At 51.4% G+C, this 13,528-nt stretch overlaps 1 protein-coding gene across 1 annotated transcript in view; it reads right to left on the minus strand.

Moving 5' to 3' along the window:
- Positions 1-13,528, minus strand: part of DLG5 (discs large MAGUK scaffold protein 5) — a 126,475-nt gene that overhangs the window by 97,180 nt on the left and 15,767 nt on the right. The window lies entirely within an intron of this gene.

Raw genomic sequence — 13,528 nt, forward strand, 5'->3', positions numbered from 1 at the left:
AAGGCAGTGTCAAGTTACCAAGCACCTGCCAGGCTGGGAGACGGTAGGCCTCAGCTTCCAGACCCAGGAAGGGTCAGGCAGGGTCAGTTGCAGGCTATTTCATCTCCATCTTGTCCCTCGACACTAAGCATCAGATCTTCCGACCCTGGGGACAGAAGAAAGGTGTTCACAAGGAGAGGTCACATGAATAACCACAGCAGGCCTTGGGGTGCCAAGTAGAAGAGTAGAGTCGTCCAAGGGGGTGCTTGGAGATGTGTGGGGACATGGTTCAGTAGACACATGATGGGAAGGGGCACACCAGCCCCCCATGGGTGGAGGCCAACAGACAATGAACATCTTAAAAGTGCAGGAAGATCCAAAACCCAACAGCATCTGCTGAGACGTGCTGAAAGTCAATCCCATCTATCCCAGCTGCTCACCACACCTGAGCCACCATACGCAGCATAAAACCACAACAAACGTAGGAAGGGGAGGAATGAACCAGGGGTTGCAAAAAAGAAAGAAAGAAAAGCTCTGGAGGAACAGACTATGGTCTCTACATGCCCAAAGGGTGATGATGAGGAAAAGGAGAAACTTAGAGACAGACTGGGGCCAAAACCCAAGAGGTAACAACCAGCAGGATCCACCGATGAGAAAGACAGGCAGCTTCTCAAAGTCAGGACCCCCCCCGCCCCTTGCCGCTGCAGCAGGATGCCACCCACCAGGACCGCAGATCTTCGGCTGCGGGGCACTCCTGACAGTGAGACGCGCTCAGGTGCCCACGTCCACCTGACCCACCTGCAGCCCCTCTCACCCTGGTCACCTCTCCCCCCTGCCACCATCCTGGTACCCGTGACAGCTCAACAGTTTCGCCCGCCTCCCGATTCCCGCCCGCATCCCTAGGGTCCCAGCTCTACCACCTACGACCGCAGGCGAGGTTCGTGACACCTCTCTGCACCTCCGCTTTCTCATCTGCACCAGCCTGGGAAGACCGAGAGAACAAGCGTAAAGTGCATCGACATCAGAGGCATTCCGAGACTTTGGAACATCAGCGAGGACCAATCCCCAGAGTGCTTCCCAGAGCCCCACGGTGCCATCTCCAAGTTCCCAGCAGTCGCCGGTTGCAGAATAAAGCCTCCCTTGAGGCTGGCATCTGAGGGTCTTCGAGGGCTGAGCCCAGCCTGTCCACACTCCCAAATGCCGCCCACCACCACCCAGCCATCCAGCCAGGCTACAGAGCTGTGAGTTCATCACTCCCTGCCCATGCCCATGGGTCCCTGCCTCCACCCTCACCACCACCTCCACCAGTCTTAGCCATCCCTCCAGGTCTAGCTTTACTAGTATTATCACTACTATTATTTCAGAGGGAGAGAGAGCACATGTGAGCAGGGGAGCGGCAGAGGGAGGGAGGGACAGAGAGAGAGAGAGAGAGAGAGAGACAGAGAGAGAGAGAGAGAGAGAATGAATCCCAAGCAGGCTCCATGCTGAGCATGGGGCTCGATCTCACGATCATGACCTGGGCCAAAATCAAGAGTCAGACCCTCAACTGACTGAGCCACTCAAGCGCCCCCAGCTCCAGCTTTAAATGGGACCTCTCCAAGGAGCCCTCCCAGACCCCTCCATCGGGAAATCCCTGTTCTACCATTATCTTGCTTGTACTTCCCCTACGGTTCCCCATGAGGCTGAGGACCAGGACCAGTGTCATGGAGCACAGCCTGTACAGTCTCAGGAACGTCACACCTAGCTTCATGCTCTGCTGTCACCGTCTTGAAACTCTTAATGATTTATGAGCAGGGACTCTACATTTTCAATTTGTACCAGGCCACAAATTAAGTATCCAGTTCTACTGATGACTTCCCAAGGAAGAGGCTTTGTCAAACCTCTATACTCCCCACAGCACACAGTAGTACCTGTTACAGAGCAGGGAATTCAGTGAGGGAGGAAAGGGCGTATCTCTGTTTGTGTGAACAGCTAACGTACATCCCTGCCATCCTGGGCAGCTCATTCGCACATGGCAAGCTGACCTCCCTCCCTCCCAGCCCCCAGTACTCACACAGCAGAGGAGGGAGCAATCCCCCTCAGCCCATTCTCTGTACCCACATTCCCCTCTGGTCCCTACTACACAGAGCTCCACAGGAAACCATGAGAAAGTTCTTTGGACCCGACAGAAGATGTAGCATCTCGGGGCTTCATCTTAATGAGACACTGGTTTGCTGAAAAGCTCATTCTCTGGGGAGCTTCAAGACGCAGGAACATGGACTCAGGAGTCATCCGGCTCTACCCCTTGCTGACTGTACAGCCTTGACCCAGCTCCCTAGCATGAAGCCCAGAAAGGAGCCCTAGGAGGACAGGGCCCCTCCAACCCTCCCCAGCCAGCGCCCCCCTCCTGCAGCCTGGTCCAGGGGCTCGGGGCCACACCGACCACCTCACCCTGCTCACAGTCTGTATTTGCGGCGCCCACAAGCCCCAGACTCAGGACAGACACACCCATGGGCCAGACATGGCCTTACGAACCAGGGATGGCGGCTGCTTCCCTGGGACACCTCAGCCAATGGAATCACACCCAGTCCTGGCTCAGATCCGCAGTAGCACATCTGACACGTGCCCTCAATCCCTCTCTACCCCGTGACCCATAAGCAGCCTGCTGGCACCGACACACAGCCATAAGCCAAACCAACTTCTGAGAAAAACATTCCCTGGCCATACAAAACAAATGTATTTGGCCCGTCAGAGAATGCACGGTTGTTTGTGAAAAGAGATACAGAACCCAAGAGACACCTCTCTCTCCGTCTGACTCGGGAGCACTTTTAACATAAAATTTTGGTTGACGCTAGGTGTGTTCTAACCCTCAGGATTACACTCTTTTCACAAAGAGTCACAGAATGTAAAAGACAGAGGGACCCCAAAGACCAAGTAGTCTAATGCACCCATTTAACAGATGGGGAAACTGAGGCTCCAACAGGGTCCAAACCGCCTACTTCTGTACTCCCAGTGTCCCACCTTGCTCTGCTTGGACACTGCACCCGCCTGCTGTATTAGCATGGACTATTTACAAACTGTCACCCACACCAGACCGTGAGTTCCCTGTGACCAGGGTGTTACCTCTTTCGTGTCTGCAGATCCAGCATCTCCCACAGGACGAGGCATGCATCTGTGCTCAGTAAACAACCAGTGAACGAACAAGTGACCCAGAGAGGTATCCCAGAGCCACAAAGTTGGGCAAACAGAGCTGACTGAGTCTGGACCCCTGGCTTCCCGCTCTCTTCGGACTGAATGCAGTGCTAGATAACTGGGTGAAGAAACACAAAACTCAGCATGGCAAGACCAGTATGCTGTGTGCTGCAGGGTTAGGGCACTGGCCTGAAGGCCACACCTGCTTTCAGCCCTGCCTCTGACACTGGTGTATGGGTCATGTGACCATATGAACAGCACACTCTGAATGGAGGAGAAACAAGTCTCACCTTGCCTGCCTGCCTGCCAGTACCAGAGCAAGGAGAGAAAAGGAAAGTGCCCGTGCGCTGAGGACAAGGCACCAGTGGGACTGAGCTCCCCAATGACGCCTCGTCTCCCTGATCCGCCGGCTCATTATTTCTCCCGTAGCTCTGGGAAGCAGCAAGAATAGACACCATCAGCCCACTGCACATCGGGAAAACAAGGTACCGAGAGGCTGTTCCAGTCCCTGCAGTGTCCCTGGAAGCCCGGGTGATTGCTCCTGCTCGAACAACTGCCCCAGGGGCAGGGAAGGTTTCCAGGAGTGCCTGCCCCCAGGCAAACAACAGCGGCCAATCCCACATCCCACATCTCGCTGGGCGGCAACTCCTGGCTGTGAACCACCAAGTCCACAGCCAGTGCCTGGATGCCACAGGGAAGTACCAGCTGTGGACCATCCCATGCCTTGGGACAGAAGGACAGAAGTCCAAAGAAGCTCAGATGGCCAAGTAAAAAATAACCAAAAAAGAACCACACCCTACAGCCTAGAAATCACCGCAGACACCATTACCTGGTTTACCAATTCTCCTTGGAAGGAACATTATTAACAGCAGATGGGGGGAGGTGGGGGACAGCTTTAGTCCCCACCTGCCCCCAGGCCTGAGATGGGGAGCCCCTCGTTCTCCTCTTCCCAACACGGCCATCTTGGGTCCTTCCCACCGACGGACTGATTTATCTATCCCTCAGGCAACTAGAGCAAGTAGATAAAACCTTGGTTTCTAAACCCCAGACCACTGACCAAAGGCTTTTGTACAGGGAGCCATGGGATGGAAGATGGTACAGAACCGCGATGCCCCTCCATACGCACCTCTGTACGGTGGTTAGCACCTCTCTTCACAAACTGCAAATCTGAACCGTAGGCTGTGTGTCTAAGGACATGTGCGCACATCCACAGTGATCAGATACCTGCAGGGGTGGTCAGTACCCCAGCGGGGTTAGCAGTATGAGTTCCAGACCCACCTGCCTGCTGGGAATCCCAGCTCAAACACGGTCTGAGTGACTCGGGGCACCTTCCTTAACCTCTCTGTGCCTCGTTTTCCTCTCCCATAAAAGAGGGATAATAAAAGTACCTACCTCCCAGGGTTTTTGCGAGGATGAAATGAGATAACATTTGGCACAATGCTTGCCATACAATAAAAGCTCCATTTTCCCCCAGCACAATGTTAATAGGGTTGCCTCTGGGATTCTGTGTGCCTTTCCTTTTTCTTCTTCATTAATTGAATTTTCTACATGAATGTGCATGCTTTATTGTCAGCAAAGAATAAAGCTTTTTTTTTTTTTGAGATGGGGTAGGAAGAACAACTCATAATCCCAAGTAACCCTTTCCTCGAAACACACAGTACTAAAGCAGCCTTCTCATTGTCAGGCTGTTCGCTGGGGGGAGGGGGGGGGGGGGATTTTTTTTTTTTTTTTTAATGTTTGGGGGTTTGTTTTTTTTTGTTTTTTGGGTTTGTTTTTTGGGTTTGTTTGTTGTTTTGGGTTTGTTTTTTGGGTTTGTTTGGGTTTTGTTTTTTGGGTTTGTTGTTGTTGTTGTTGAGAGAAAGTGCACAAGGGAGGAGCAGAGAGAGGGGGAGAGAGAATCCCAAGCAGGCTCTGCACTGTCAGCACAGAGCCCGATGCGGGGTTCAAACTCATCAACTGTGAGATCATGACCTGAGCCAAAATCAAGGGTCGGACACTTAACCGACTGAGCCATCCAGGTGCCCCTGGAGGATCTTCTTTAGGGCAGGAAGCTTACTGCCTAAGGCAGGCCCTGACTTTTCTGCTCCCTGACTCTCACTATACCTCTTCTCTAGCCAGCGCATCCAGTAAGACTCAGGCCTGACCTTGTGCCAGAAGCTCCTCCTGTGGGCGCACACTGCAACCTTCCTCTCCAGGAACACCACCTGTCCTCACTTCTGTCCCCTCCTCGTTGGCACTTGCCCCCCAAGCGCAAGCTGGTCTTATACCAGTCTCTGACAGTCCCCGGGAGGATGAGCTTATCACTCCTCCCCCACCTCCTCCATGGACAGTCTTGAAGGGAGAGCCACCTCCTTCCGTTGCAGTTTCAAAGAACTTACCCAAATCTCCTCTCGGATCCTCATGACAACTCTATGGACTGGGATGAAGGGTTCAGGGAAAGGAGGGAATGAAACAGCCTCACAGCTGGACTTAAAACCAGTCCAACCAATGCCAACCAAGGACTCATTCCCAGTGCTGAGGGAGACGTATAGCAGGCCCTCGGCTAACAGACCCTCGGGTCAACCGAGTGGCCCAGCTCCTTAAGGGCAGAACGACAGTGGCCACCATGGCACCTCTCTCTGCTCTCTCCCTTCCACGTCCTGTCACCCATATCCCCTCTCTTCCCTCTTCAGGATTTCCCTCCTCCCCTGGCTGGGCTTCGGTCCTTGGTAGCCCCACTGCAGCAATCAACCCTTCTGAGGGTGTCCAGAGCTAAGAAGGCCAGTGACCCCACACCAAAAGGGGAGAGGGGAGGAGGAGGTTCTGAGCTTTGTAGAAGACACTATCAGTTTTTCTCTGTTTTATGTCAAATGACCTATAACCCTCCAGGCAATGGTATATTTGAGCCCTGGGTACTTAAAAGAATTTAGCAGGATAGTTTAAAATGTCCAGACTTGGAGGTGTCAGATTTCATAAACCAAAGAAATTCAGAACACATATGCAGACCTCAACACTGGGATACTGGAAAGGTCTCTCTGATGTTCAGACACAGATTCTGTAAAAAAGAAGAGGGTGCATCTCTCCCGGGCTCCTCCCAAGTTTCAAGAATTCTAAGACCGCCTAGGGGATATCAATGAACATGGTATATGTACACATCCACAGTACAGCACTGTGTTCTAACAAACATATGTCAATCACGGATAATCAAGTGTATAATCCAGGGTTTTTTTAAATAACGCTAGCCTAACAACCAAATGCGTGTTTATTAGAGCCTAGACTTTTTTAAATTGATAAAGGCATATTTAGGACAACCAGGAAGACTTGGAAGAGACCACGTAGTAGAACATCAGCCTGGAATTCAGGTTTGGTAATGGTGATGTGTCACATAGGTGCATGGCCTGGTTCACACATGACACACGCGTCAGTGCTTCGAGGTGAAGTGTCCTGATGCCTGCCATTTTTTGTCCGAGCAAATTGGTAAAAAAAAAAAAACTGTACTTGAATATAGAACGTGACAGAATGAAAAAAGCAAAGACGGCAGGCTGTTACCCACTGGTGAATCTAGGCGAAGACCATACAAATGTTTATTGTACTGTTCTCACAACTGTTCTGTGCATCAGAAAATTTGCAAAACAAAGTAACAGGGGGTAAAAATAGTACCATTAAGAAATGTGTTTAAAACAGAAAAATAGGTCGGGGGCACCTGGGTGGCTCAGTCGGTTGAGCATCCGACTTTGGCTCAGGTCATGATTTCATTGTTTGTGAGTTCAAGCCCTGCATCGGGCTCTGGGCTGACAGCTCAGAGCCTGGAGCCCGCTTCAGATTCTGTCTCCCTGGCTCTCTGTCCCTCCTGTCCTCACACTCTGTCTGTCTCTCCCTCTCTCTCTCACAAAAATAAACTTTAAAAAAAACCAACAAAACCACACACAGAAAAATAGGAAGAAAAATAAAATGCCTCTTGATGCCACTGACCACTGCCTACACAACACTTTTAAATTGTTGCTACTTAATCGTTGATTTAAAAAGAGGTGGATAATGCTGCACGTGTAGCAGCTATGTTTTACCTACCCCAGAGGGAAAATACCCTGAGAGCATTTTTTCTCTTAATAAATGAATGTTTAAGCAAATAAATAATACATAAAGAAAAAAGTCTATCATATCATTTTTTAGTAGTACAATGAATTAAAAAAAGAAGAAAGAAAAAAAGATTTGATTCCCAAAATGAGGGCCTGTCCAAAGATAGGTGACATGGGGAAGAAGCTTGGTAATATTTTACTAAAATATTCTGGTCCCCTTGCCTGTGGGTCACCTGAAGGCTCCAGAACTTCCAGGCAGGGCTCTCCTCTCCCTCTCCGCTGCCCACAGGCGGTACAGCCATCCTGGGGTTGCCCAAAGAGCCTCAGGAGCCCTGTGACCACCTCCCCGGGGTCCAGGGTCATGGTCCCACCCAAGCCCACTCCCAGCCATGCCAGCTGGGAAGCAGCACCTACCTCCCCAGACTCACAGGTCCTCGAGGAGCCAAACAGCCTCCTGCATCAGCGACGTCGAGCCACGGCTGCCAGCTCAGCCACAGTGGCCCTGCGCTTCCCCCCTCAACCTGGCACCCCCACCAGCCTAGCCTCAGTCTCCTGGTCTCCACCTTGCCCCACCACACTTCTGTCTGCAGTTCCAGGGGACTTTGTTTTTCTCAGAGAGGAAGGGAGACAAAGGAAAGCAAGTCTTGTTGAACTGCTCGTTAGGATTTTAAGACCCGTCCCCAGAGGCAGACGGGGGCAGAGGTGCCATCTGAGGAGGGCAGTCCTGGCAGCAGGAGGGAAAGGACCAGAGGGGAGCAAAAGGAGAGGCAGAGGCACCCAGCAGCAGGGGCTGGGAGCACCTGCACGGAGCTCACCAGGGCCTGGTGATTAAAGCCAGCAAGGGGCCGCTCCTCCTGCCAACGGAGTTATCTTTTAATCCAACCCCCGGATGACACCATCTGGCACCAGCCCAGGAGCAGCTCCTGAGGGCACACGAGTCACGAGGCTGGGCCCTGGGTCTCTCCTTTCAGGCTGGGGCTTGCTCCTTGCTCCCGAGGAAGCAGGGCCCCTGCCCCTCCAAGGCCTGGCTGCTGACAGGCCCGTGCACGCCTGGGAGGGTGAGGCGGTAGGTGAGGAAGTACAGGAAGCTGCCGCACTCTGTAGGTCACCAAACGCTCCACGCAAAGACTGGACAAAGGAAGGCACTGGTCACTGAGCATGCTGGCATCATGCCGGGATGAGGCAGCGATCCTAGGATCTCTTTTCCATCCAGATGTGGCAACGAGGTTTGCGGCGCAAGAACAGCTGCTATCAGCGGGCTGTGACGGGCTGCCTGGGATTCACAGCAAGAGGAATTCCGTGGGCAGGCTCGGCCAGCAAGACCACTCGGTACCGCCCCAGACCTGCCACCCCTCTATGCACTCTGACAACCCATGGACCAGCCTGGAGTTAGTGCCCCCTGCAAGGCTGATTTCCGACGGCCTGCAGTCATTCGGGATATGGTAGCAACACTCTCCAAGACACGATGGGTTTATTCCCACCCCCATGCAAGGGGCTGTCTCTGTGCCTGCCTCTATGAAGGACGTGGGGGAAGGAGGTGTGGGGGAGGTGGGGACGCCAATCCGGATGTCTGGAGGCTGCCAGGGATGGGGGGTAGGGCAGCCCCTCTCCTTAGGAGGTGCAGACCCGCCTTCCATCCAGGCCCTCCAGGACTTGGGAGCATACCACCTCCAAAGGCAACCATCCCATCACTGCCCAGCTCTTTGTGCCCAGAGCGCTTCCTTGTGGGCAACTGCAACCTACCACCAGGAACTGGGAGCCAAAAACTCCAAACCTAACAGCTGCTCCAGTTCCCACCACAGCTCAGTGGATATGCCCTCTAGATTCCAACCACCAGGGGTGACATCCGACTCACTAGCCTGCTGGGACTCTGGGCAAGTAACTTCCCCTCTCTGTGCCTCAGTTCCCTCATCTACAAAATGAGGACGTGCCGCGCCTGGGTGGCTCAGTCGGTTAAGCGTCTGACTCTGGATTTCGGCTTGGGTCATGATCTCACGATTCGTGAGATTGAGCCCCGAATCAGGCTCTGTGCGCTGGCAGATTCTCTCTCTCAACTCTCTCTCTGCCCCTCCCCTGCTCTCGCTCTCTCTCTCTCTCTCTCCCTCTTTCAAAATAAATAAACTTAATTTTAATAAAATAAAATAAAATAAAATGAGGACAATAATAGCCCCTCATCTTCTGGTGGTTGGGATGAGCCCATAAGCTCCCTATCACACACCCAAAGTGGTCAGTAAATGTGTATGCGACTATGGCTATACTATGGTTGCCACCATGCTAACCATCACTATCATGGCCTGTTCTGCAGACTCGAGCCCAGCCATACAACACTCATCCCGCTTTCTCATGACCAGACTCAAGTCCCACAAGTATCCAGTTCTGTAGTTTCCCTTAGCGCTAACCGGCTCCCTGGGGACACATTCCAAACCCTATCCTCTCCTGGCAAAGTCTCTGCCCAGAGTTCGGGCAGGGCATCCCAGCAGCCCACTACAGCTGGTAGACAAGAAATTCAGCAGGAGACCATGTGGGGCAGGATTCTTCTCACCCATCCTGGTCTTGGCCCGTGGCTCTAGCCTCACCACCCGAGACCCCAAAAGTATCCTCCACCAGAATAACACACAAACAGGGTGCCTGGATGGCTCGGTCGGCTAAGTGTCTGATTCTTGATTTCAGCTCAGGTCATGATCTCATGGTTAATGAGACTGAGCCCCTCGTCGGGCTCTGCGCTGGCATCTCAGAGCCTGTTTGGGATTCTCTCTCTTTCTGCCCCTCCCCCACTCATTCAGGCACGTACACACATTCTCTCAAAATAAAGAAACTTTAAAAAATAAAATAAAACACATAAACACCCAAGTAAACAGATATAATCTTATTAACCTTGTGTTCCACAACCTTCCATGACTCCTTTGGCCTACTAGGATAAAGCCAAAAAGTCTCACCCTAGCATTGCAAAGGAAGGAAATAAACATTTATGGAGCATGTGATCCTGTGCCAAGTTCTGGGCTACATACTTTACGTGTATTACACACTTAATAATTTCCTCCAAGGTTGGTCTGATTACTGCATCTCATAGGGGAGGAAGTCAAGGCTCCAAAATATTAAGCACCTTGCCTAAGCCAAAGAGCTGAGAAGTGTCAGAAGCAGACTTATAGGCCAGGTCCGTGGCCCGGCCCCTGCCTCCTCCAGACCCTCCCTGACCACCCAATCACCACGGTGCCCACGATTACCCAGAAGGCCTGGCTCCTTCTTGACTCGATGCTCTTTCTTCCCCTGCCCGGAAGGCACCTATCCAACATTTGACAACTTCTACTCAGCCCTTTTGCCCAGCTGTCCAGTTACATCCTCCATGAGATGGCCCTCAGCCCGACTCTCCCTTCCATCAGACAAAATCAGTTCCTTGCTTGGCTATGCTTCATAGCACAGTCTCTAACCACATTAGAGCACAACTTAGCAATCCCCAAGCTGGCAGTGTTGCTCCCTGCTTCTCTTAACGTAGATCATTTATTTTGACACCACCACAGCTCAGCATGTTTGCTTGAATAAGTGAATGAATGATCTCCCTTCTAGATTTACGGACCAGGAAACAGAGGACAGTCAGAGGTGGACCTGGCTTTTGCAGGGACAACTGGTAAACAGCCTGTCTAGGGTAACCTGCTGGAGATTACACACGGCAAAGCAGTTTATCCTTAGCTGGGGACCGCTTGGGCAACCCCATAGGGACTGCCAACTCCAGTGTTAGGACGTGGCACATCCACATGGGGACCCTGTGGTCAAAGGCAGCATCAGGGACTCCTGGGGCCACACTGCTGGGGAGTGACCTCCCTGCCTTCTCCACCACCATCCTCCCTGGGGCTCTGCCCTGGGCCTCTTGGCACTCTTGCCGGTGGACACAGGAGGCAGCAATCCAAGGGCAGAAGCGGTTCCTCTCTGCCGACCGGGACAGAAAGACACCAGTGCCTGGAGGGGGCCTCAGCTGGCAGCACCCTGCTCCAACAGTTTATCAGTCCCAGGTCCCCTTGGGGAAGAGGCGGAAAGAGGAGCTCTGCGTCCTGACCCATTTTTCCCAGAGCTCCCTTCCCGGATCTGGCCTGGCCCAGTAAGATCCTGCTCACCTGTGACATCAGTAAGAGAAACACTCACACATGTATTCACATAGAGAGTATTTCGGCTCATCAAAACCACTCTGAGACACCCACTTTACAGATAAGGAAAAGGGTGCCCAGAGGTAGGTCCTCGAACTGGCTCTTCTGGCTCTGAGGCCTGGCCATGCACTGAGTGGAAGGGTCTCCTGTATGCTGAAACATACAGATGTGGAGACCAGCCCACTCCCAGATTCTGTTTCAGGAGGCCTGGGGTGGGGCCCTGGAGTCTCATTTTTCAGGAGCTTCCCAGGTGATTCTAAAGAAGACAGCCAAAACCACACCCAGAGAACCTAGGAGTGACTCAGTGCCATCAGCCTGCCAATGTGTATCAACAGCCCCCCAAAACACCCACACCCTTTTACCCAAAAGAGTCACCACTTCCAGAAACTTATCCTGAAGAAATAAAAAAGTGCACAAATATCTATGCATAGGGATATCCACTAAAGCATGATTTATACTGAAAAATGGGAAATCTCTGAATCTCCAGCCAGGGGGAACTGGTGATACACTTCATAATAGGGTAATACTTGCAACCATTAAAGATGATTCCTTTCGTACTCTTAAAAGAAAAAAAGGGGGCACCTGGGTGGCTCAGTCGGTTAAGCGTCTGACTTCGGCTCAGGTCATGATCTTGCGTTTATGAGTTTGAGCCCCACGTCGGGCTCTGTGCTGACAGCTCAGAGCCTGGAGCCTGCTTCAGTTTCTATGTCTTCCTCTCTCTCTGCCCCTCCCCTGCTTGTGCTCTGTCTGTCTGTATCTCTCTCTCTCTCTCAAAAATAAACATTAAAAAACAATTTAAAAAAAAAAAAGAAAAAAATGTACATAGGTTAATTCCAGCTGGTAAGATGACCTATAAACTTATTTTCCTTTTGATTATCTACCTTTTCTAAACTCTTGACCATACATACGGCTAATTATATTTTTTTAACCAAGTAACTTTTCTGTTTTAATTATCAGCATGAGCCCTAAAATTTAAAGCCCCGTTCAGTCAGAACAGGAAGGACTGCAGGAAGCGTCTATTCCAACCATGAACATGACAGAACTCTTTCTATCTGCCTGAAGTTCTACTTGAATACTTCCAGCAGCCAGGAGGTCAACCCCTTCCCTAAAGCAGCACCTTCTGCCAATTAAAAAGTTATTCCTAGGGGCGCCTGGGTGGCTCAGTCGGTTAAGCATCCAACTTCGGCTCAGGTCATGATCTCACAGTCTGTGGGTTCAAGCCCCACATTGGGCTCTGTGCTGACAGCTCAGAGCCTGGAGCCTGCTTCTGATTCTGTGTCTCCCTCTCTCTCTGTCCCTCCCCTGCTCATGCTCTGTCTCTCTCTGTCGCAAAAATAAATAAAAACATTAAAAAAAAAAAATTAAAAAAAAAAAAAAGTTATTCCTAAACAGGATTCTACCTTCCTAAAGCCAAAATCCCCAGTCTCTCTATACAGATGGTAGTACCTGGCATCATATGATCAATAAACACATGGAACAGAGCTGTTTTTCAATGAACTGACTTACAGGATAACTGCCCATACTTTCCCACTATGACCAAGATGAGAGTGTGGGGTTTTGCAAGCATTGTTCACAATGCCAAGTTCAAAGCAAGCATTGTTCACCTCTTACTCCTCACAATTACCTAGATGATTATTAAAACACCTGCGTCCCTACTGAGCCCACTGTTCCTGAACAGCCGCCCCTATCTGGTGGCCCAGTACCAGGATGGATAACTCTTCACCGAGGCCAGTTTTGGGTGAACCATCTGCTGGAGGTTGCCAGCTCCACGAAGACACACAGATGCTGCACCACCAGAAACTGAGCAATCGAGCACAGCCGAGAGAGCAGGCAACAGGCCCTTCCCTCAAAGACAGCAGCCTGGAGGAAAAGTGATGTTCTTTCCTCCCTCGCTTGATTTCCTCTTATTGCCATTTCCCTGCCCATTCTCCTCCCCCACATCCACAAGCAACTGTTCTTTTGTGTTTATCTTGTGTTCTTGCAAAATGGGTATCATCTGTATGATTAATTTACATAATAGCACCGCATCATCCACCTTACTCTATTTATTTCTCATTGAATGCTATGCTTTAGGATCGATTCCACTGCCACGAGTGTCTCACCAGCCATTTGCAACTACTGCAGAGGACCCACCGCTGCACCCACCAGCTCCCCCAAGGACAGATGCCACCCCACAGGGCACTG

Source organism: Panthera leo, chromosome D2, assembly GCF_018350215.1.
Source record: "Panthera leo isolate Ple1 chromosome D2, P.leo_Ple1_pat1.1, whole genome shotgun sequence".
Lineage (NCBI taxonomy): Eukaryota > Metazoa > Chordata > Mammalia > Carnivora > Felidae > Panthera > Panthera leo.